This window comes from Ipomoea nil, unplaced genomic scaffold, assembly GCF_001879475.1.
Source record: "Ipomoea nil cultivar Tokyo-kokei standard unplaced genomic scaffold, Asagao_1.1 scaffold1378, whole genome shotgun sequence".
NCBI classification, from domain to species: domain Eukaryota; kingdom Viridiplantae; phylum Streptophyta; class Magnoliopsida; order Solanales; family Convolvulaceae; genus Ipomoea; species Ipomoea nil.
Genome location: NW_017617806.1, coordinates 26,555 through 50,924, shown reverse-complemented (window position 1 = coordinate 50,924; position 24,370 = coordinate 26,555). Strand labels below are relative to the sequence as shown.

Below are 24,370 nucleotides of genomic sequence, written 5' to 3'. Positions count from 1 at the left end.
ACAATATTGCCAATCATTTAAATACTACATAATACTCATTGATGTTTTTATATATAATAAACTTTAATTTCTTAAACAACATCCAATTTCATTAAATGGTTGCAAAAGAGTATGAGTATTCATACTTTTCTAATTTTGAAACTTTGAAATATCATTTATATTTTCTCATGAAAAAAATAAAGAATCCTTAATTTATTGTATATAGTTTGATTTTCTAATTGACGTGCATCGTACGGGTACAAATATATTGTTCCCACTTAATTCTTCTGGCTTATCTTGAAATAAACACCTATTTTTAGAACATATTTCTCGTGCATCGCACGCGAGCAAATACTAGTAATTTGTAATTAAAATACCCATTCAAATTTCAGTCAAAGACTTTCTCCTCAATTAAAAAAAAAAAAAACTAGGGAGTAGCAAATTTGTACCTGACGAATTCGATCTCATTTTGACAATACAATGCACACAAATAAATGTCTAAAACACGCACCCTTCCATTCTCCCAAATTTGAACCATCAATGGGGTTGCTCTAAGCCTCTAATATCACCAAAACTGATCACTGCCAAGTTGGAACAGCTTCTCCACTGCCAGCCGGACAACCGCGATCTACTCCACCACAGGCGACCTCCAGCGCCGTCGACCAGCAACCGCACAGGTCACCGTCGTTCTCCGGCTGCTTCACCCCGTCAACCCAGTCGCTGCCAGCGAACTCCTGATCCCTCTCGATCGGCACTACTTTATTATTATTATTTTTTTCAAAACCCTACTAGGAAACGGACTACATCTACACGCTTGTTGTTGGAAATGTTTGAAGGTTTAGTTCGGCAGTTGCTATTGGGTTACCTTGGCCAATACATTCGGGACATTCAATCGGAGCAGCTCAAGATTACTCTGTGGAACGGTAACTTGCTGATCATTTGAGAAAAGCACTCTTTTCGACTCCGGTTTACAAGTAATAGTAACAAAATTGACGAAGTGGAAACTTTTTTTTTTTTTTTTATAAATTTTTAATTTTTTTTTATATATATTTAATGCGATTACGTTTGGGCATTTTCATTTCTTTGTGCTGGGGTTTGAGCTTCTAATGACCGTTTAGGGCTAAATATTTTGATGGTTGGCAATACATAACAACGGATAAGCAAATAGTTTTTTTTTTTTTCTCTTTTAAATTTTTAATTCCTGTTATATTTATGACATATCTGTATCATGATCATTTCTAGCTACTTAAAATAATCTGAATTTTAGATAAAATTTACATTAACAATCATCTTACTATCGCAGAAGAAGTATTATTGGAAAATGTTGAGCTGATTCTTGAAGCGTTTGATTACCTTCAGTTCCCATTTGCTTTAAAGCAAGGTAAAGTCTCTGTACTTTTTCCATGTATTCTGCTAATTATTCCATTACAAGCACTTTTAGAATTCTTTAAAAACATCATTTAGTATTACTTGCCATAATTCCATTATAGTCTTATAGCTTGCAACTATTGCTGTATCTGAGCTTAGGTTATGCTTATGGAATTTTGTTCTCCAATTTGCTAAATTTACCTTGCAACTGTTTGCTTAATGATATTGTGGGAATTTGAATCATCACCTTTTGAGAATAATTTCCTTTTTAAAGAACGACACTATGAAAGTTATAAGGTGCATTATTTTTTGGGAGAGGGTGGGTGGAGGAGTAGATATTTTGATCCGTGTGCTGAAGGTAGAAAGTCATGTTGTGAAAATCTATTTGCTGCTTTGGATGTAACTAACAGGAAGAAGAGAAGTTAAGCACTTGACACTTTAGCCAACTAAAATAGCGTGACCTTTGGCTTTGTTGTATTCATCTAAAACCCAAACCTGCTGAGTTATCACAGATAAATACTTGTGCAATATCCTCCAATTTAATAAAGAAATTATAAAGGGGTGAGGGGGTCTAAAACTTATTGAGAAGGCGGTTCCTTTGCCTTTTATGATATAGGATTTATGGTTCATGATTATGAGTTCAGAGTACTAAAGCATCTAACTTCATTTATCTTTATAGGTCATGTTGGCAAGTTGAGTATTAGGATTCCATGGAAAAAGCTTGGCTGGGATCCTGTTATAATCATCTTAGAGGATGTATTGATCTGTGCCTCCCAACGAGATGAAAAAGAGGTATTGTTTCACCATAGTATTGATATCTGATATCTTGCACTTCATATAAACCACTATTTATGCTTGTTTTCCTTTTAAACAGCTTTATTATACTATTAATTAATAGCCAGATTTTTATACATGATCCTAAATTAAATGCCACCTAAGAATGATACAGAACTATAGTTTTTTAGTAGAAAAAAAGTTTCAATAAGTAAAGTGGAGTTCCCTAGTTAACGGTATTCATTCAACAGAAAGAAAGGAAAAGATACAATTTGTCTGCTGAAATGCAGTAGGGGAAGAAACATAAGCTGAAAAGAAATCTCTCTGCTCTTTGCAGATCTGAAATAGCCATACTGATACCTAGCATTGTAGTCTGACCAAATACCAAGTGATAGTGAACATAGCATATTTTCACAATGTTTTGCATTCAATACTCCTCTAAAAAAACCTTGAGATTTAGTGGCAAGATTGTCATTGATTGAATCAAGGGATACAAAATTTTCCCCACATAGATTAAACAACATTCGTACTTCCCTTATGGTTGCACAATTCATAAAGAACTAATCATGAGTTTAATTTGATATTGTTACTATTAAATGGCATTGATAGATTATATGGATTTTATGTGCCAAAAGGCTTTTTTTTTTTTTTTTGGGTAATATCTTGTTAGCCTAGACAGCCCAAATGTTATATTATCATTGCTTCATCCCTTGAGTGAAAAAGATATTAAAGAACCCTAATGACATCACTCTCAAGTCTGGAATGCTTTCGACCAATGTTCTCCTCCTTTCTGTGAATTATCTTGCAATTATTTTACTCCTGCTGATGGCAGTGGAGCATGGATGCTGTTGAGAAAAGAGAATTTGCAGGAAAAAAGGCCAAACTTGCTGCGGCTGAACTTGCAAAGTTATCTAGACGTGTCTGTGGTAAGTAATTTAACTTTATTGCGGTGATTTTTAAGGCAGTATATACTCTGCCATCTGTTTTTGCATTGTTAATTTCATTACTACATTCTTGCATATGACCTTGTGAGATGTATTACGTTGTTTTGGTTGTCTAATTGTTTTTTTAGTTTCTTTTTCTTCATGGCCTTTCCAACAATAAATCCAAAATAACTTGCAGGATGTTCATTGTATGAGGCTGACTTACTTACCTTCTCTTCTTCTTAAAGTTTATCTTTAACTTCCTGCTATTTATGCCTTTTATGTAACTGATGGCATCCCTAATGAGTTGGTGTATCTGCAGATAGTCAGTCTGGAAATTCATTTATTTCACACATTGCTGCAAAGGTAGTATTGATAGCCTGCTTCAAATAAGTACCTTTACTGGGTTATTTGGTTTATCCATAATAAATTATTTTTTCTTATTCCAGTTTATTTTCACTTTCACTTTCATAGATTCTTGACAGCATCCAAGTGTCTATTAGAAACATGCACGTTCTCTATCGTGATATGCTGACTACATCGGTATAATTGATAATTCTATTTCCTTAGCATTCATTATCTTGTTTTGTTTTCGTCTTTCATTTTCATTTTGTTCTTATTCATAAATAAATGTTGGTACTTTTACTGTACTCACATGCTCATTATGCTGGACATTGTTGTTTGTTGTCCACTCTGTCTCTCGCTGCCCCACTTCCTCTATTACATGTGCTCTTGGTTTTTATGCTCTGAAGGTTGGAAAAATAGTTACTAGATGCTGAGTGGTTTGGAGATGAGTATTGAAAAGGGTCAATTTATTGACACTTGGGATCTCTGGATGGATTAGTTGTCTCTTGTCTGTGTTCTTTAGTGTCCATTATTATTTTTTTGATTGGTACTTTTATGTTCATATATTCTGCCCCACTAGGTATGTTGGCTTCATAGAGACTACTTGGTTAGTTATATCTCCTTGTACAACCAATTTTCTGATTAATTGAATATTTTAGACTGTCTGGATGAATTGGCATGTTGTTTTTGTCTGTTTTGTTTAGATTTATTTGAAATTTCTTAATTTACAATCATTACAATGCAGTATAGGTGGTTGTGAATTGTGATACAGAACAACCTTAACAAGAACGGGGGAAACTTAAACAAATTTCTTAACAAGAAAACAACTTCCAATAGGATTCAAATAATACACAATCTGACTTTCAACCAGAAATATCTAGTTTAAATAGAAATGTAAGGGAAGTGTTTGAAACATTAAATGCATGACAATGGGAAAGAAAATAAGATTTAAAGGAAATGCAGATATTGAGATTTGAGAGTAATTTAAAGCTCTAGCTGCCAAAACTGTAGGACTCTTAGACTTCCCGCGTAGTCCATCAGGTTGCCAGTGAAGTCACAACTATAGGAGTAGTGAAGCATAATAGCTAGGAAATAGGTGTAATGCATGTGGTAGGTAGTAGTTTACCTGGAAACTTGTGCATTAGCCCTCAAGTTTGCTGGTTCTTGGCATTTATGCTGCTGTTTGTTCTTTTATGGCTGTTTCCTTTATATGAATTTTCATTGATGAACTCTGCTTTGATTTTTTTTTTTTTTTTTCCAGGCAGTGACTGTATTTGGTTTGAAGTTTTCAAGCTTGACAATTATGAAGCAACATTTTCCTGGGTATTATTCTACTTTTTGACGCTCTAATTACCTAAGTGCTTTCTGTAGAGGATAAATATAAAATAATAAATGTTTACTTAATGGTTTAAACTTTTAGTTTAGGTGGAATACATACTTCATAGGCTATTGGCCCTAGGTTCAAATCCTACGTGCTACCATCAATTCATGTGTTTTGCCCATAAAAAAATCCCCTTCATATTAAGCTTTTAGTAGAGGTGGAACACATACTTCAATACTTTCTTCCCTCAGGGAAATAGGAGGAAGTAGAAAACCATTATCATATCTTTCATAAACGGATAAACCTAATGTTTCAACCTTTAGGAGGTTGCTTATGAGATGAGTGAAACATAGATGAAATCTTTTTAGTATAATGCATTAGATTTTCTTCATACATCTTACAAATTGATGAGCATGGATGCTTAATTTGTGGTAATTACTTGCAGTAATACTTTTTTCCCTTTTCATGGGAATCATGCGCTTTGCGCAATCCTTCCAGTTTTTATGATGCTTGAATTGTCTGATTCTTATATTTTCTTTTCAGGTCTTCTACTGGGAAAATGAGGGGAGGCCAAGTGAACAAAATTGTTGAAGTTCAAGGGTTGGAACTTTACTGTAATACTTTTCAAGGATCTGATAAGTTGATGAGTGTGGACAGTGCTGTGGGTTCCAAAATTTGGGAGGGTGCACTATTGCAAGCTAATGAAAAAGTTAATTTATTGGCTCCATTGGATGTTACCCTGTCTCTTTCGGTATGTGGCATGTATTTTCCTTATCTTAAGCGACTGAAATTTCATCACCCTGATTACTATTAAAGGCAAATCCATTTCGAAAGTGTATTGTCCTCTTGGAACATTCTTGTTGGATTAGAATCTGTTTAACTTGATCTATTATTCTTTTATCTGTTCTCTTGCTTCTTTGATATTGAAAACAGGCCCCTATTGAGTTTGTTTCTCTTTCTCGTATCTTTCTACAATTTCAGTCATAAGAACATGGTTTTGGGAGTCCATAAAAGCTATGTTCTTTAAGAATTCTGAAAAATGGTTATTTACTATGCTTGCATCAGGTTAAATCATGGCTTTTGTTACTTGGGTGGGCAAGTCTTCTTTGCTAATAACACTGGAAGAGTCAATAGATCATCTGAATGCCTATGGTTTCTGTATTACTAATATTTACCTTTTTGCATATAGGTAAATCGATCAGTGGGGCTTGATAGCAGTGCTCCACAGTATTCAGTAAATGTTGAATTAAACAACGTGGTTTGTACTGTTCTTTCTTCTTTTGCATTGTAAGCAATGTGATTACTTGTATGTAAAGTGATGATTACTAACTTATTTATTGGTTATGGTTTTAGCACATTTATGTGGATGAGGTTCAAATACAACAAATCTTGAGCCTTTGTGATTATTTGTTGACATCTCAATTGCGAGAAAAGTAAGTATAAACAAAATCTTTTTTTTTCAGCCTCTTTGTTCACTTTGCAACTTCTCAAATGTTTTTCCGTCACTTAGTTTTTCTCTGCCTTGTCTGAATACAGATTACCTATCTTTAGAGGGTTGATTTTTCAATATGTTTGTAGGTATGGACGCTACCGGCCTTGGTGGAGTCCTATGGATAAGAAGCTGAAAGGGTGGCAGATAGCTTGGTGGCATTATGCTCAACAGTCTGTTCTCTTGGATGTTCGAAAAAGATTGAGGAAAATTTCCTGGAAGTACCTTGGAGAGAGGCTGTAAGTTGGAGAGATGTAGTAAAATGTCAATTCATTGATTCAATAACTATGTTTGAACAGTACATGCTGTTATTTTGGTTCTGTGGCTCTCTGCTGAATTTATTTATTTGTCACTATGGAAATATAATCCAAGATTTGAATCTATTGGCAGAAATCGTCGTCGGAAGTATGTGAACTTGTACAAGACAAAACTGAAATGCCTTCATCAAGACCAGGTAAAATGTTTTACAGAGTTGATTCTCTCTAGATTTGAATTCTTATTGTACTGAACTCTGTGACCATACATATTATTGTACAGAATTCTGTAATACTTTTTATGTCTTTACCAAGGTTATCAAGGCGGACTTTCTAGGCGAGATGCCACCAACTGCCTAGTCGACTAGTCGACTAGGCGACCGCCTAGGCGATGACTAGGCGATGAGTATTAAATAAATAAAATATAAAATATATACATATATATTGAAAATATCTTGTCTTGGGCAACCTATTTACTTCAAGTTGCCTTTAGTAGATGAATAGTTTTTCCTAGAATAATGAGAAGTTTAGTATTTATTGTATATATTGGAAATATCTTGTCTTGGGAAGCCTTTTTGAACCCTATTTACTTCAAGTCATCTTTGAGAAGATGAATAGTTTTTCCTAGAGTAGTGAGAAGTTAGTATTTATTGATAACATGTCAGGGTGAGGTAGTGGGCTTTGCTCAGAATAGGAGGACGACGCCGGAGCTCGAAACGCGCCGCCATCGGAGCTGCCACGCGCCGCCGCCGTGCCGCTGCTCCGACACCACGCGCCGGCGCGTGAGGCAGATTCCGGCGTCTTCTCCGGCTGAAAATTACACCGGTCAACTCGCCTTAGTGTGTAGGTTCTGCCCATGTATGTTTTGTGGGGTTTTGGGTTGTATTTTGCACTTAGGCGAGGCGAGCGGTCTAGGCGCAAGGCTGTGACCGCCCAGACGCCTAGGCGGCGCCTAGGCGATGGCGACGCCTAGATAACCCTGGTCTTTACTACAATATCTTCATTCTTCTGTGTTGAAAAAACTGTTGTGCCTACCATGACTGACACACCTGTTTTATATGTAACTTAATATTAGCTAACCTGCCTTCTCAGTCTATTAAATTATTATTGTAACTGTCATTCTATTAGGTTTCAGATGATTCTGTATGTTCCATACTTCCATCTACTTTACCTATCTGCTAGTTGCAAAGGCTTTTTTCACTTTCCTTTATTAGTGAACCATTTGATTCAACTGTGGGTAAGGATTTTTACACATGATTTTCTTGGGCTGAACCAACTAACTTTACATTATCTCTGTTATGGAATATATATTTGATATATAGAATCTCTATATATTAGGCAGTTTAGGGTTTTAGGTAGGTAGGACATAGGGAAACTTGTTTCCTATTCGTAGTCTTCTAGCATCTATTTATAGGGCTTTGTATTCTCTTTTCTAAATGACAGTTCGAGACAATATACGACTGCACATTAGAAACTCTCTCTCTTCACTTTCGTAACATGGAGCCATAAAAAATTTTTTTCGTCGCTCCGTTGTCGTCACCGCCCAGCCTGCAAAGTTCGACGCCGATCTGGGCAGCGCGTGGGCCTCACGCGCCGCCGCAACCTGCCGCCACTCGCCCTACGCGCCGGCTCGTGAGGGCTTTCCGGCCACTGAAATTTTTTTTCGTCGCCTGTTTCTGGGTCGCCTAAGTCCCCTCTCCTCGGTTCTGGACTTAGTTTGGACCAATGCCTTTTGCTTTCCGGTCAGGTTGTTTCGTATTCCTTCAGGCTTCCTTTTTTTTTAAAGTGAGACGCACGTTTTTAATAAAACGAGTAAATGACGTCGTTTTTGCATCCGTATGCACCATGCATGGTGCATACGGATGCACAACATAATTTGCCGGTCAAGGTTACTCTTTGTTTCACAAGTGATGTGAAACAAAATATACATGTGAGTTTGTACATAAGAACATCTTTAGTATTTTTAATTAAATTTAAGCACATCTTTAGTATTTTTTATTAAATTTTAATAATAAATATATTATTAATTATTAAATTTATTACATAACAAATTAATTTTTATTGCTATATTATCCAATAGCAGCAAATCTTGTTGCCAACCTTTTTCATCCCTTCACTTGCCTTCCTAAGTTGCTTCTTAGTTCTTACTTTGTTTGACAATTGACTTTACATTCCTAAAATTGTTATCTTCATATTATCTGCCAAAATGCTAGTTGGTATCTACTTGTTACCTAAATCATTTGATGAATGTGTAAAAACGAATCTGTTACCTCTCTAAATTTTTATTCTTCATAAAAACTCTTGTTCATGATTATCAGGTGATTGCTGAAGATGTGATGCAAATGCTAGAGGAAATAGAGAAAGAATCTGACATTGATGAGATCTTAAGTTACAGATTTGTTGCAGAGCGTGAGCTGCAGGTAACTGTGATGCATAGAATAGCTTTACGTAGCATACATTGTCAATTTAGTGGTGCATGTAAGTTTTAATTTTTACTTGGAAGTTTAGCTTAAGAATACAAACAGAATTGAAGCATTAAATCTATCATTTTAAGAAATAAGAATCACATGATAAACATGTGCAATCTTGTTCTTTCTCCTGGTTCTAAAAGGTTTTTGTTTGTTTGTTTTTTTTTTTTTTTGTTTTTTTTTTTTAAATTTTTTTTTTAATTTATTTTTTATAGTCATTTTAAATTCTTAGTTTCAGTTAAGAAAAAGTTTTCTCGCACTGTTTGCAGGACGTTTTACTTGCTTCCTCGTCTAACAGTGTGAATACTGGTAAACCTGTCGAAGATGAACGGCCATTCAGCAGGCCCCGTGGATGGTTGAATTGGTTATCTCATGGGATGCTTGGGGCTGGTGGTACAGATGATTCTAGCCAATTTTCGGGCATTATTTCAGATGATGTAATCAAGGTAAGCACATTCCTCTCTTTCTTCTAGTCTGAGTAATGCAACATAAAAATGGTACATGTTTAGTATGATTACTATTTTGTTTTGTCATCAACCAAGAATTTTGGCATCTGTTAGTGCAGGATATCTATGAAGCAACTAAGTTCCAGCCTGTACAATCTCTAAATGTGGATGCTGCAGAAAGTGCCAAAGTCTGTATATCATCAATCAAGTTCAGCATTAATCAACTTTCGGTTGCTTTGCAGAGCATGTATGATTTTCTTCTAATAAACTTTTTGTCAATCTTGTTTCTTGTAACAACTGTCAGTTTAGCCAGCGTTTCTCTATTTGTCATTTGAATGGCCCTTCAAGCATAAGAACTTTAATACTTGTTTTTTTTATTTTTTTTTATTTTTATTTTTTTTTTTATTTTTAAATTATCTTTATAGCCTAGCTGCCAATTATAGGCTATGATACGCATACATTGACCTGTATTTGTATGCATATATGCTGGTACTTTTAGTTGCTGTTTTCTATGTTAAGCTAATTAACTGTTATATATGTCAATTGTCTCCCTCCACCCCCTTTTTGTAGGAAATTGGGTTGTGCCATTGCCCATCTGGTGCTGAATGAGATTTCGATTGGGTTCGAGACATGGGAGGAAGAGGCAGTAATTAGTGCCAGAATTAGCTCTGGTGAGATGCTGAATCCTGTCAACAAGGAACTCATCCTACTCATGAGGGTTAGTATTCTTTGCCAAATTCAACTTTGGCAACTAATGTGGAATTTTCAACTTTTGGTCCTTCAACTAATGTGGAATTTTCACTTTATTGTCTTGGTTCAAAAACTGGGAAGGACTTACCCCTCAATTTTCACAACATATATCAGTCCTTCCATTTGGGTTTACTGAAAACCAGTATGAAATGATAATTTCCGTACACTTTTCAATAGTGGGAGGCAAGCTTATCATGACACCTCCCGACCGCCTTGTCGCCTAGGCGATGAGTTTTATATATATATATATATATATATATATATATAAAATGTGCTGGCAGTGCACTGCTGCCACATATATTATATATATTATACATAATTAATTAATTAATTTTATATTTATATATAAAATATGCTGGCAGCACTAATTATTCTAGATTCATACTGGTTTTCAGTAACCCCCGAGATTGTAGCATTTGGTAATTAGCAAATTGGTAAAGCACTTTATACTATTGTACAAATTTTGTTAGTTTCTAACAGAATTCTCTTGTAAAATTTGTGTGTAGTGGAATGGGGGTTTCCTTTTCATTTGATGAACTTTTGCTTGATTTTATAACTATGAACACTTATTTTTAGAGTTGATTTCCTTGTAAATTTTGACTTTATTATATGATGAAAAATTGTCCAGCTTTCATCAATTAGTTTGTTTGTTGGTGTGAAGTTTCTGAGCTGATCTCAATCTTTTCCAGATGAACCATGGTGAACGCATATTTGACATTCCACAACCTTTTGTAAATATCCATGTTGATGTTTCTTCTCCACAGAGAGATGTCAACCTATCAGTTAAGGTACTTGAGGATATACCCTTTAAAACCTGTTCATTATTCTAAAGATTTTAACTTCTTTTTCATCATTCATCTGATTGTTTTAGTCCAAGAAATTTCAATACAGGCCATAATTCAGCCGCTGGAAGTGACGTATGATGCAGAATTTGTAAAGAATATTCTGGCTCTTTTATATGTTGTGAACGAGTTCAAGTCTTTGAATTACAGGGTAAGGATATTCATGTTGTGTAGTTCTAATAAATCTATTCCCAGACTTGATAATTATGGTAGGAATGGTTGATGTGGAGGCTGGTATATGTTATTCCTCTTTGGATGTAGCATTTCTTTAGCCATTGTTAGTGTTATGGAATATAGATATACTATTTGGAATCTCTATAGATTAGGCAGTCTTAGGGATTTAGGTAGGTAGACATATGGAAACTTGTTTCCTATTCGTAGTCTTCTATCACCTGTTTATAGGGCTTTGTATTCTCTTTTAGTCTTTTCTATAACACAATTTGAGACAATATACGACAGCACATTCAGAAACTCTCTCTTTACTTTCGTAACATGGTATCAGAGCCCAGTGGGCATTGATCGGCGAAGGGGGTGATCTCACTGGGGAAGTTTTGCGGCGAACAGAGCTCTCATGCACCGGCGCGTGGAGGCGTGTAAGCCCTTTTCCGGCGATCGAAAAATTGTTCTGTTGGCAGTTTCTGGGTCGCCTAAGTCTCTTCTCCTCGGTTCTGGACTTAGTTTGGACCATTGCGTTTTTGTTTTACGGTTAGATTGTTTCGTACCCATTTAGGCTCCCTTTTTTGTGTGTTTTGTGATTTGTTTGTGATCTGTGTTGGTGGGTATGGCTGGTATGTTGCTGCCTCGGGATCTTATGATGAAGAGGGTGATTGGTGAGGGGTTTGCGACTGAAGGTCTCTACATTGACCTCTAGACGGATGGAGTCCGTTGCGTGTTTTGGTGTTGTCTGGTTTGTGTTTTGGTGTTGCCTTGTTTTGGTGTTGTCTCTCCTCTATTTTGGTAAAGTCTCTCCCTTTTGATGCTCTTCGTTTGGAGCGTGCTTCCCTTTTGTTAGTAAAGATGCTTCCCTTTTGTTAGTCAAGATGCTTCACTTTTGCTAGTAAAGAAATTGTGTCCTCCCGTTTGGAGTTTGTCTCTTTACCTGTGTGTCCAAGCTTGTCCGGTCCACTTTGTGATCACCCGGAGTTGTGGTATTGGTGGCGTTTTCAAAGCTTTCGTTGTGTTGAATAGTAGAAACACTCATTGTATTCAACTCAAAAGAACTATACAAACATCTACTATTTAAATAGGAATATGCTATTAACCTAATGGGCCTATCTCTAAAAGGACCTAGGGTTTCAATACTCCCCCTCAAGCTGGAGAGTATAAATCATATGCTCCAAGCTTGTTACAAATATACTCAACCCTAGGAGCTCTAAGGGGTTTTGTCAAAATATCAGCCAATTGATCTGCAGAGTTGACAAAGCTTGTTTTGATACACCCTGACACAATCTTCTCTCTAATGAAGTAACAATCAACCTCAATGTGTTTGGTTCTCTCATGATAAACTGGATTTGAGGCGATGTGTAGAGCAGCTCGGTTGTCACATATCAATGTCATTTGAGCAACCTTGCCACATTGCAACTCTTGTAGTAAGTGCTTCAGCCACATAAGCTCACACGTGGCAAGGGCCATGGCTCGGTATTCAGCTTCAGCATTGGACCTGGCAACAACATCTTGCTTCTTACTTTTCCAAGATATGAGATTACCACCAATGAGTACACAATAACCCGAAGTAGAGCGCCGGTCAAACGGACAACCAGCCCAATTTGCATCAGAATACCCAACAACCTGAGCATGTCCTCTATCTTCATATAGTAAACCTTGTCCTGGTGCTCTCTTGATATACCTTAGAACCCGAAAAGCAGCATCCCAATGAGTATCACAAGGATTCTCAAGAAACTGACTCAACACACTAATTGCAAAAGAGATATCTGGTCGTGTGATTGTGAGGTAATTCAATTTTCCAATTAATCTCCTATATCGTTCTCGGTCAAGTAATGGCTCCCCTTGTCTTGGTAAAAGTTTAACATTCGGATCCATTGGATTATCTACCGGTCTATAATCCAACATGCCAGTTTCTTCTAAAATATCCAATGCATACTTTCTTTGAGAAATGACAATACCACTACTAGACTGGGCCACTTCAATTCCAAGAAAGTATTTCAGCTTACCCAAATCCTTAGTCTGAAATCGATTGAAGAGATACTCTTTCAACTGAGATATGCCCTCTTGATCACTCCCTGTAATAACAATGTCATCCACATATACTACAAGGTATATGCATTTCCCATTAGAATGATGATAGAAAACAGAATCATCAACTTCACTTCTAGTCATACCAAACTCACATACCACAGAGCTAAATCTTCCAAACCAATCCCGTGGAGATTGCTTCAAACCATATAAGGAACGACGAATTTTACATACGAGACTAGGCTCCCCCTGAGCAACAAACCCAGGTGGTTGCTCCATATAAACCTCCTCTTGAATATCGCCATGTAGAAAAGCATTCTTGATATCCAATTGGTATAATATTATTCAAAAGGAAAGGGAAAAACTGCCTCAAAGGATGGTTGACCGGCGAGTTGACCGTTGACCGGCAGGGATGAGGAAACGGAAAACACAGTCTGAAGCGTTTCCTCGAGACGAATCCAACGGTGGCAACAGCGTCGCGATCGGAGGTCGGAGCAGGGAGATCTGGCCGGAAAACGAACCCAGATCTCGGCGACGACGGTGGCGCGTGAGGCGGCAGACGGCGACCGGATTTTAGCCTTAGGCTTGCGATGAAGTTCCGATTACGCTTGTGGAGTTGGTTTGGGAGAAAATTCACTAGGCAAGGGTCGGAACAAAAAGAACAGTTGCCACAGTGGCTTCTCTGGTGGCTGTGGCGGCGGAAAAGAATGGGTATTTTATTTTAGGGTTTAGGCTCTGATACCATGTTGAATAGTAGAAAGATTCATTGTATTCAACTCAAAAGAACTGTACAAACATCTACTATTTAAATAGGAATATGCTATTAACCTAATGGGCCTATCTCTAAAAGGACCTAGGGTTTCAACACGTTGCAAGGGGAGTGTCTAATCTCAAGCTTGTTCGGTCCACTTTGAGTTCACCCGTTGTTTGGTTATTGGTGGCGTTCAAAGCTTCTGTTGCATGGGGAGTGTCCAATCTCAAGCTTGTTCGGTCCACTTTGAGTTCACCCGTTGTTCGTGGTATTGGTGGCATTTAAAGCTTTCGTTGCAGGGGGAGTGTCCAATCTCAAGCTTGTTCGGTCACTTTGTGTTCACCCGTTGTTCGTAGTATTGGTGGCGTTAAAAGCTTTTGTTTCAAAGGAGTGTCCTAAATGGATTTGAGTTAGTTCGTTATTTAGTTATTTTGGGTTATCACTCATTTGTGTAACAAGTTGGGCATGATTAAAATCTATGCTCCAACTTGAAGGGGAGTGTTATGGAATATAGATATACTATTTGGAATCTCTATAGATTAGCCGTCTTAGGGATTTAGGTAGGTAGGCATATGGAAACTTGTTTCCTATTCGTAGTCTTCCAAGGGCTTTGTATTCTCTTTTCTATAAGACAGTTTGAGACAATATACGACAACACATTTAGAAACTCTCTTTACTTTCGTAACAGTTAGTTTTAAAGGTGGCTGTAATGTTATGTGTATTTATGTTTTATTAAAGTAAATCCTGGAAAGGTTGTGTAATGATTACCTGACAATGATGTTTTCCTCATTAGATCCTGTTATCCATGAATGGGATTGACAACATCAAACGCAGACTTCTGTCTAAGGTTGAGTAAGTATTGCTTATGAATACATTTCTTTGCGTTATATGTTGTGACAACTAATACTTGCTTGTAATGCATTTAGAATAAGCCTAGTTCTGATATGCCTGTTAGTCAGCCACTCATAGTTTTATTTCCTTTATTTCTTTACAGCTATATTTTATCAAGTCGCAAGAAGATTATTTGGGATGCTTGTTTCACAGCTGTTGTTATCAGCTTTCCCTGGAAAAATGCAAATTCTGAAGTGCACAAACTGGTATTTATTTTAATTCATAATTGGTGCAAATAATTATTTCTCGTTTCATATATCCTCAGATGTAGTAGTGAGTAGTACACACTATTTTGATTATGAAACTTTATCATGATGCCATTTTTTACTTGAATTGTTAAATTGATTTCATGGGTATGCATTGCAGTTAAATTCTGCATACTTTTCTGATTTCTCCACATTGAAGTTTGTTGTAGGCTATGAAACATCTATCAAATTTTTGAGGAACAGTCTTGATACTATATTGTTTAGAATGCATTTAAACAATTTAGGTTATTCATGAATTATATTTTTCTAAATATGTGCCTGTATTCATCCTTCCTTATTTTGTTGAACAATAGCAGTGGATGCTTTTCTATGTTTTGAGATTTCCTCTTCAGAATTCTGTATGACAGATCACCTGACTGTGAAGGTCTACTGTTCTCATCATTTCCTGGTTTAAGAATGTGTTTTCAGTAGCCTTCTGATTTTTACTTTTGTGATGTATTGAGAGAGTCATACATTGATAAATTTGAGAGAAAGAAATGAGTTTATAGTGCCATGAGTTAGACTAGCTAATAGATTGGATTCCACCTTTTAGTGTTCGTTTGACCCATGTGCATTATGACCCGATTTTATTCATGGACTCAACTCCAATCTATTTACGTGTGATCTCAACCCAATCTTAAATTCTAACATGACCTTTTTATTTTATTTTATTTTAAATCTCATTTAGTCCCTTCTTGAAAGTGAAAAAAACTTTTGAGGTTCGGATGTATGATGTATCAAGAAGCTAACTTATTCAAACATATGGAAATTTACCATAGAAGTTTTCTTACAATGCTGAAAAGTGCCCTCTCTTTAGTTCAAACTGATGTAATGCATCCAAGTCAAGCTAGTTCCTCTTTAAGATTTTGGTATTTACTTTCCTCTTCAATGTACTTATTTGTTGGCCAAGAAAATTTTAACTAATTATCTGGATGGTAAAAATATTCCTTTCATTACAAATAAAGGATTCGGCTCATATTATTCCATTCAAAGCTATAATTTCAACAAAAAGTAGCAGTAACTTATTTTCATGTATCAATTTGCAATTCTTGAAATAGGGGGCCATGGCCCATGGGTAGGTCTACTCGAAGTATATATAGGAACTGTATCATACTATCATCTAAAAATAGTTGCTCCTGTGAAAAATGATAATGAATCTCATTCGTCCATCACAAAATAGTAGACGGATGAGACCTATACTTAAATGAAAAGCATTGTGACATTTTTGTAAATATGCAGAACTTTCATTACATTATTTAGGATTCAAACACCGTTGTTTTGGGGTAAAACACATCACATTGGGGAAAACTCACATTTTTAGGGAAAAACCTGTTAAAATATGCAGAAGTTTGAATGAAAGATGTGGCATTTTTGTAAACATATAGAAGTTTTTTCCATACATTAGTTTTGGATAAAATCATATCGTTTTAAGAAAACTTGCATTGTTTTAGGCTAAATACGCAGTGGACTGACTTTCTTTACATGCATTGTTTTAGATTAAATACTCACTGTCCAAAGTCCAAACTCATTGTTTCAATCCAAACACACTTCGTTTTGGTCTAAACACACATGAATAGATCAAGAAGCTTAAACATGAATCAGCTTGGATAAGTACACATCATTTATTCATTCAAACTTTTTCATACTTTGTGATTGACAGTCAAGATTCATTCTCTTTTTTCACAGGAGGCACTCTTTTTTCCTGATTTCTCCCATTCTTATATAATTAGAAATAGAAGAATACTATTGAGATGTAAAACAATACAGGGAGTATAGTCACCAAAGGTGACATATTGCCCAATTTTGGAAAGGGAACAAACCCCTTCCTAAATAATGAGAGCATAACTACAATATAAGTGAAATTCAAGCCAAAAGCCTAGGTAAAAGATTGTTGTATTATAGTTTCAGTGTCTACGTTTTGCAAAACAATTGGTTTATGTGCCGTGCCTATAAGCAAATTGTTAGGAGTCCCAAATCCACCCTTTTTCTGTGCAAAGGTTATGTGAATGAACATATGATGCTCTCCCTCTTCAACCCAAACACCCTGTGCTATGTGGGAACTTTTACACTGGCTTTGCTGAGTGCTGTATTGATCAGTGTGGGAATTATGTTTTCATCTATACTATATATGAGTTGTATATTGGACTCTGCCATTAGGTTCCCATATTGCTAGGGATGTTTTGTATCTAATAATTGGGTTAAAGGTGACGTTTGAGTATTTCTGCACTGTGTTTTTTCAAGACCAAGCAATCAAAGACCTGAATTTGGAAACTGTTAAGGTTCTTCTTGAATTGATTGCAGAGATTCCATTGGACCCAAGTATTGTAATATCTTTTAGTTTTGTTTCAAGAAAGAATATTATTGTTTTATTTATTGTAGAAACAAATACAACATATACAAATATAGAGGTTAATATCGGCCTGGCCCATTCTCATAGGGATATACTTAACAAGTTTGGTTGTCGTTCTTTACTATTTTCATGTTCTTTCATTGTTTTACCATCTATACCGTCTCAAAGATATGAGTTGGGCAGGTATTTGAAGTGGGCGAGTTGTCTTTTGTCTCTAAATATGACAAGGGATCTTTTACGGTAACTTCTGATTTCTCAGATGATTTTCTTGACGGTTATCTTCTCCAAGATTTCTATGAGCATTTTAAGATCAATATAAACAATTTTCAGGTCAGTGTCTTTTGATTGTTATTTGAACAAACTTTTAGTATGCTGGTGCAATGTTGTAGAAGGTGCTAGGTGCTAGTTGGGCGCCTAGGCGGCCGAGTAATAATAATAAGAAAAACAGCACACACAAAAAAAACACTCGGTTGAGTTGGCCGACTCGGGCGCCTAGGCCGCCTAGGCTGATTTTTGCAACAGTGTGCTGGTTATGTTAACAGAATAATCCTTCACATGCAAGTCATAACTTGTCAAATTTTGCAGGTAAATTTATTGACTTCTTACTCTTCTGTGCCTCTCCCCCTTCTCGAAAAGTTCACTGGTTCTATTGCCCTGGCATTGTGCATTATTCCTGATGAACCAATATTGAAAAGACTTGAGGTTAGGATGATATTATTTGAAATGTGCATGCTTAGATTACTTTATAGACAGCTATCCTGCACTTATCTAGTAAATAAAGTGCTTCCTTTCCAGAGCCATTTTTTTCCTGTAGTAAATAAAATGCTTAAGAAAGTTCATTAAAAGGCACTAAGGGGGCACTGTATGTAATACAAAAACTGCTGCAAAATCAATAGCAAAGAGCAGTATTAATAGTGCAGATTATTCGATAATCAATCAAGGAGCGACTATTAATAGTGCAGATAAACAACTTAAGTAGGAGATTTGTAAGTATATAAATTGCTCTTGCCAGTTGCAACTATACAGATGTGTGTGTGTACAGTAAATGAATTTTTAAGAAAAACTATTATTATTTCTTTCATTAAGAATCAGTAGGATACATTTTTTAATCTGTATGGACTATGGATTTAATTACATTTTTCGATTGCACCCAAAATGGAAAAAAAGCCAACTCTTTTTAACGATCTATTATTTATATTTATATATGTGCATTATATTCATACATGTCAGTGATGTTTTTTTTTTTTTGTTTTGTTTTGTTTTTTTTTTTTTTTTTTTTTTTTTTTTTTTTTTTTTTTTTTTTGTTTTCTTCTATTGCTTTCAGGTTGACATGGAGGTTTCATCCATTCTTGTTCACATTTCACTACCTCTATATGCATCACTTACAGAACTAATCATAGATTTTGTGCTGCCGGATCTGACATCTGTTTCTTCGTTCTCAAACATGGTTAATAATAAGTCTGGTGGGCTGGCTCCCTCTAATTGTTTTTGGCTTTCTGCCAATGCCAATGTGGAGTCTGTTGCTTTTTTAATTGACCTTGAAAATGATGCTGGGAATCCTTGTAGCCTCATGCTTTCTTTTCAGGAGCTAGATATTCGGTATGTTTTATTTTATTTTATTATATTATATATCAGTTATTGTAAGTATCTTATTTAGTGACCTCAAAACTAAACTCTTGTGGAGTCCAAGGAAATGAAACTTTGACAAATAAAAGATGCTTAAATTTCATTTTTATTGAATGACGATATTAAAATAGCCACAGCTCCTTGACATATCTTTATTCTGTATTTCTGCTATTATTCAATGTTTTTGCTAAAAAGCCCTTGATAACAAAAAGTCAAGCCTTTCTCATGTTTCCTGCTCTTTTGGTCGCATAATGGTATATTTTGATGCTACTCTTGCATGTTATTAAATTATATAATCTTAAATTTGAGATGAACAATTACCTGGATTCATAGAGTGGATGTGTCTTACATTTTGAAATTACAAAGGGTACTTACCCACTATTTCTTTTTTTTTTTTTTTTAAATTGTATTTGTTGGATTATATTTTTGGAGTCAGTTGTAACTTAGATTAGAGGATCTGCATTTATTTTCAATCCTTGTATATATAATATTTTGAAACAAGCCTTGTACTATGAATACTATAAATACACAGTGGGAGAGTAGAATTAAAGATAAAATAGATTGATAATGGAGAGTTTCTGGAACATGAGACTTAGGACTTAAGAGGAGCCTCCAAGACTGGAGAGTGAACAATTTTCTTTTCCGTTCAAGCTTCCTATAACTTTAATATATAGGGGTGATGAAAAAAGAACAGCAACAAAATGTATCTGTGTATGTCCTACCAGTCCTCATGCCACTCTGATTTGAGCACCTTTCCTTGTAAAAGTATTTTTGCAGTTGATTGTGCACCAAAAGTTTAGCTTTAGCTGGGCAAGTTTCTAGAGAGACTATCCTTAATTCATTATAGGTATAAATATTGGGAAGAGGAAAAGTGTCCATGCGAAATGCTGCCCCTTGTGTCACAAGGATGAAGAAACCACCACCATCTGCTCATTTAATATAATTGGGCGTGGATGTTTTGGAATTTCAGTTTTGTTTTGGGTGACATTTAATGGACTATGTCCTTTTCTGTCAAAAATTTACTGCGTGGTTGGAATCTTCTAAGAAAGAGAAAAAGAAGCCAAAAATGGAACCTAGCTCCTATTTTCTTATTTTGCCTGATTTGGAATGAAAGAAAATGGGAATGCTTTGTAGGCCTTCAGACATGTAATGAGAAATTCAATGACCTTATGTGATATCTTATTCTTTTAGATTCTTGTGTGTGTGTGTGTGGGGGGGGGGGGGGGGGGTCTAATATATATATATATATATATATATATATATATATGTTTTTAAAGGCCTTTGTTATATATGGATAATAAGCTCGTGTTAACACCCCCCAACAAAATGGGGTGGCTGAACGAAAGAATAGACATCTCTTGAAAGTTGTCCGGTGCCTTATATTTTCTTCTCATGTTCCTAATTATTTCTGGGGAAGCCATTCTCACAACCACCTACCTGATTAATCGTATGCCATCTAGACTCCTTAATTTTAAAAACCCACATCAACTTCTTTTGCAAATTGCAATATTTTCCTCACATACATGCAATGTCATTTGATTTACCACTCAAGGTATTTGGTTGCATGGCATTTGTTTGTGTATCCCCAACATCTTAGCAAATTTGATCCTAGAGCCAATAAGTGTATTTTTCTAGGTTATGCCCCAACATAAAAAGGATACAAGTGTTATTCTCCAACCACCAAAAAGTTTAACACCAATATGGATGTCTCTTTCTTTGAACATATATAATTCTATCCCAAATCTCGTGTTCAGGGGGAGAGCATGAAGGAACTTCAAATTTGGGAGTCCTTTCTTGAGTTCGTACCCTTTGCCCATTCAGAGTCACTAAATTCTTCTCATCCCATGCCTTATCAACCTGTGGTTATTGATTCTGCACAAGACATGTCCACACTTGATGTTTTTTCTCTTGTGCCTATCCAGTCTTCCGTGCCACTAGATGTTTCTTCTCCGGTGCCTATTTAGTCTCCCGTACCCATTATTTCTGTGGCTCCACAACTTGCTAATGATAATTTTCAAGTTTACATTAGGAGGAAGAAAAGATAGGAGTTAGAGTACGGATCATAGCCAACATGTGGCCAAGACATTAACTCAATTTCAAGTCCACTTAGGGTGAACATGGGTTTGGATAGGGCTGGAGAATTACAAGAAGTCCTTAAACAACCCCCCCTTGCCTGGTTTGATATATCCACAAAGGTGGTTTTGAAGCTTGGCTATATATAAGGTCAGTCTGATCATACTCTGTTTGGTAAGAAATCTCATACATGAAATTTTTTTGTACTGATAGTCTATGTCGATGATATTATTTTATCTAGGAATGATGTGGAAGGACTACAAAATTTGTACAAGTGTTTGTCAAAAGACTTTGTGGTTAAAGATCTTGGCAATCTAAAATATTTCCTTGGGGTAGAAGTGGTTAGATCAAGGAAAGGCATTATTGGTTCTCAAAGAAAATACATTTTAGACTTCTCAAGGACACTGGCATGCTTAGAGGTAAGTCGGTTGATTCTCCTATGGATAGTCAAAATAAACTTGGCACTAAGAAAGAAAGTGCAAATGTAGATACGGGGAGGTATCAGTGACTTGTTGGACGCTTGATTTATCTTTCACACACTCGACCAAGTATTGGTTTTGCAGTGAGTGTTGTGAGTTAATTCATGCACAACCCTCCAAAGAGACACATAGAAGCAGTCTACAGAATTCTTAGATACTTGAAGATGACACTAGGGACAAGCTTATTTTTAAGAAGTGACATTGAGATGTACTCAAATGTTGATTGGGCAAGAGACATCATTGATAGACGGTCAACTTCTAGATATTGTTTGTTTTGTTTGGAGTAATCTTGTTACATGGAGGAGTAAGAACTAAGAAGCAATCAGTGGTAGCCAGAAGCAGTGCAGAAGCCGAGTTAGCACTAGCACAAGGAATTTGTGAAGGAATTTGGATGAAAAGGGTTCCTAGTGAATTGGGACAAGTTAGTTCATCACCTGTTCTAATAATGTGTGACAATCAGGCAGCTATTAGCATAGCAAAGAATCCTGTTCATCATGATACGACTAAGCATGTTGGAATTGATCGACACTTCAACACAAAGAAGGTGACTAGTGAGACTATTAAATTGAACAACATTCCTACCAAGCAACAAACTACAAACATCCTCACGAAGGCTCTACCAAGACCTAACTTTGAAGACTTAATTTGCAAGCTGGGATTACATGTTGTATATTCCCCAGCTTGAGGGGGAGTGTTGAATAGTAGGGAGTCAAAGTTAGGGTATTTATTTTAGGAAAATATTTTAGTAATAATGGAGAGATTGAGGGTGATTTTCAGTTTCTCCTGTGAATCAGCTTCTTGATTTTCAGTCACCAGATTTTGACGAAAGAATTAAGCTAATTAGTTCTTTCCTTGAAGTAGGTTGTATATATGCTGCTGTAATCACCATTAGTTTATGTAAGAATTTCTGAACTTCTTCAGATAGATTAATAACTTGATGATAATTATTAGAGTGATAAAAAGATTACTATAGCTCATGTATTCAAATAATGTTGTGACCTTGTTTATATAGCATGTGATAAATAAGAAAATTAGAAGAACACTTTTGTTTTCTCACAATAATAAACCAGTAACCTTTTCTTCCAACACTATTATTTCTTCTGCTTTTGTTTCAAAAATCTATTTGACATAATCTACTTCACAATGGTGAAGAATTTTCCATATATTTTCACTGCTTATGAGTGCTTCTCTTATTTCAAGAACATCTCATAATGCTAACAAAATTGCAGGTTTGATAAAAACAAATTTGCGGAATGCTGGACTTCCATAAAGGCACTGGATGTCAAATGTTATTCAAGTCAGATTGAAGAAAAGGACAATGTTTTGTGCTCATCCAGAAGTTTCTCGGGAGAATCTTTTGGCCAGTATGACATTGGCACCCCAACTTGTCATCAAATTGGCAATCATAGTAATAAAAAATTTGTTGGGGAGCAGTTCTTTTTGTTGCATTACAAAGCTTGCAAGTGTTTCGAAATGATTCGGCATGAATATGCATTATGGTTAACTGGTCTTGATATTCACTGCTACCCATTTATAATTGGACACTTGACTGGATTTTTTGATAAAATAATTGAGTATAAAGCATCTACTGGAGTTGAAAATACTGCTGGAGCATATGGTGAAGTATCACTTTCATACTCCAATTTTCCATGCCAAGGATTTGGCATCTCAGGCTTCTGTGGTTCTAGTTCTTCAAAATGGTCTCCCTTGCAGCAGTTACCTTCTGTATCAGTTCAAAAGTCTTGCTCTCTTTCCAATCCTGAAAGTCCACTTATCTCGGCCACACCTGAGCAGTGGAAATATTCTGATCCAAGAGATTGCAAGATCAGGAGTTGTGCATTTAACTCAAATGAGATATCTAATGCACAGCCCACATTCTTGTCTAATCCTTCCTGCCCTCAAATTAATGTTGCCACGATGTACTTCATTAATTTAGATCTTGGTGGTCTCAGGATCCATTTTCATGATTCTTGTAGCATTCTTGGAAGTGTTTCTTTACCTAATCTGAGGTCAGAATTTTCCATTGGTGAAAACAATTTAGATGTGCTTTGCTCTTCTAAGGGATTGATTCTTTCTTCACCATGGTGGCCTCAGCCGATCCATGATTTTCTTTGGGGTCCCTTGACACCCACTTGTCCTCCAATTCTGAACTTATGTGTGAGGAAAGAAACTGCTAAATCACTCTTGGAAATGAGCTTTGATATCCGGCATGTGTCCTGTGTTCTTCCTCCTGAATTTCTGGCTGTCATAATAGGTTACTTTTTATTACCTGATTGGAGCGCCAGCCTGAATAAAACCACATATAGTTGAAAACTCTGAGCATACTGACATATTAGGCAATGCATCTGTCACATATAAATTTGAGATATTAGACTCAAATTTGTTTGTACCTGTAGGATTGGATGGAAACCAATATCTAAAACTTGATATTCCTCAGTTGTGTGGTAGTTTCATTGAAAATGTAGATCTAGAGTCTGCCCTTAAGAATGTTCCATCAGAATGTTTGGTCAAAGCTGATGAAGTTGCTCATGGAAACCATTGCTTAAACTTATCTGGGCGTGACTTGTCCCTATCATTATTGTCGATTAAAGACATGCCCGAGTGCTCAGGTTCCACTCACATTCCCAGGAAAATGCATATTACCTTGATTTCTCCTCTCACTGTTGAATTATGGGTGAGAATACCTTCTCATTGTGAGCCTCCTAAGGTGTTAGCCTCTTGTCCAATATTCATCATGATTATGGTCAGTGATTGTCAGCTTACAGCTGAAGGTAGGAGCTACATTTCATCTTATGCCTTGATT

The 24,370-nt window shown here is 36.1% G+C and overlaps 1 pseudogene; it reads left to right on the top strand.

Moving 5' to 3' along the window:
* The first annotated feature begins 447 nt into the window (after positions 1 to 447).
* The window catches only part of LOC109186045, a 43,593-nt pseudogene continuing 19,670 nt past the window's right edge, over positions 448 to 24,370 (top strand).